This window comes from Triticum urartu, chromosome 3A, assembly GCF_056163025.1.
Source record: "Triticum urartu cultivar PI428250 chromosome 3A, HENAU_Tu73, whole genome shotgun sequence".
Taxonomy (NCBI): domain Eukaryota; kingdom Viridiplantae; phylum Streptophyta; class Magnoliopsida; order Poales; family Poaceae; genus Triticum; species Triticum urartu.
Window position 1 is genome coordinate 653,913,759 of NC_141875.1, and position 2,068 is coordinate 653,915,826.

The window sequence follows — 2,068 nt, forward strand, 5'->3', positions numbered from 1 at the left end:
ATTTTGAAAGAATCCACTGTTTTTGATGAGGTAGCCCAACACCAGTACAACGCATTAGTCAGGAAAGGCAACTCAGTGATCCCTTCAGCTCCAATGATGAACTTTGTGGTATTTGCCCTCTTTGCTTTTCATTCACACTATTCACATCTTCGCTTGCCTAACACGTTAATACCATTTCTGTTCATAGCGTGCCCAGATCAAGAAAGCAGCTGATGAGACCGAGACTATTCTTGAAACAACCCCGGCTGGCAAAAGCGATGGAGAAGGTGCACTTCGAGCATTCATCAAGGTTCACATCTCCTTCAAACTAGCACTTAACATGTGTTGCTACGTTCGATGTCTCATTCACTTGTACATGTTGCAGCGCCAGGGCCAAAAGTTAAGGCGGCTATCAAACCTTTTTGGTTGTCATGACCCCGAGTATGTATCACCAGAACGGTCTAGGTCGGCGACACCATCAGATCCTGCTTCGGGCCAGAGCCATGGTGATCATTTGGAGGATGAGGATGTGGGTGTGGTCACCCAAGAGGTATGGCATGAGCATATATATCCAATTGTTGATGCATTGCTAACTATATCCTCACACACGATCTTTCCATATCTTTTGTTGATGCATAGGTTGCTGATGATGATATGACCTTGGGGACGTACCAGGTTAGGTCTGCATACATGCTAAAGCCTAGGACGGGAATCAACAAGTACACACCTGAAGACTTCACCCAAAGAGGCAAAAGGACGGTCGGCACCTCGCGGATGGCGGTTTTGGATGACTATTTGGATGACGATGTCGATGACGTGGAGGAACCGGAGCCAGAGCGGGAGCGTGTTCCTCTTCCTAGAAAGATCAAGAAGTTAGCCAGCAAAAGGGGGGGAGCAGCCAAAAAGCGCTCAAGGAACTAGCTCTTCTTAGGAACCAGCCATCGTCCTTTATTTGTAATGTCGGTGAACTTGGAGTTGTTATGTCAGTGAACTTGGAGTTGTGGTAGCTCTATATTGAACTTGATCCTCTTTGTATGTCTTAGTTATGTTGAACTTGGAGTTGACGTCTTAGCAATGTTGAACTTGATCCTCTATGTTGCACTTGTTGTCTTAATAATGTTCAACTGTGACTGAAATGTGAACTTAAAGTTTTTGACTGCTTATTCTAGGAAATGTTGCAATGTATCTGAAAATGACCAAGTTTACAAGCTACAGCCGTTGCAGCGCCTAGCTTGGAGGTGTCACACTGTACAGTGCAACGCCCAAGAGCTAGGCGTTGCACTGTATAGTGTGACGCCTCCAAGCTAGGCGCTGCAGCGGTTGTAGCTTGTAAACAAAGTGTTTGCTCTCTGCTTAGCTCAGCCCAAGGGTGCAACGCCTCAGAGCTGGGCGTCACACTGTATAGTGCAACACCTAGACCTGAGGCGTTGCACGCCTGGGCTGAGCTAAGCAGAGAGCAACTACTTTGTTTGCAAGCTACAGCCGCTGCAGCGCCTAGCTTGGAGGCGCCACACTGTACAGTGCAACGCCCGGGAGGCGTTGCACTGTACAGTGTGGCGCCTCCAAGCTAGGCGCTGTAGCGGCTCTAGCTTGCAAACACTTTGCTTGCTCTCTGTTTAGCTCAGCCCAAGGGTGCAACGCCTCAGCATGTTCTTCCCATCCCTATAAGCATTCAAACAACACAACGTAACATTGCTTCTATGAGTAGTAATTTAAGGATTAACACGGAATACAAACCCTAATATATATATCAAACAACAACCCTAACCCTAACCATAACCCTAACCCTAACCATAACCCTAACAATAACCCTAACCCTAACCATAACCCTAGCACCAACATAAGAACACCCATAAGAATAACCCTAACATACTAACAAAGCCTAGTCATAGGAAATTGACAAACAAAGATCTCACATCTCCATGCAAATCTCTAGATCCAAACAAAATTAGGGTTTCCCCAAACTAGCATTACTTGGATCAAAACAAGGGGACCGGAGAAGATTACCTTGAGGGAGGGTATGACTTCGAAATCTACAGACAAATTCTTCAAATTTGTAAGATTTGGAAGAGGATTTGAGAGGGGGAGA

The 2,068-nt window shown here is 46.0% G+C and overlaps 1 pseudogene across 1 annotated transcript; it reads left to right on the forward strand.

Moving 5' to 3' along the window:
• On the forward strand, positions 1-969 carry LOC147981112 (uncharacterized; annotated as a pseudogene). The gene is made up of 3 exons (XR_015599870.1): positions 1-108; positions 188-529; positions 619-969. The product of XR_015599870.1 is annotated as an uncharacterized LOC147981112 (transcript).
• Positions 970-2,068: the final 1,099 nt, after the last annotated feature.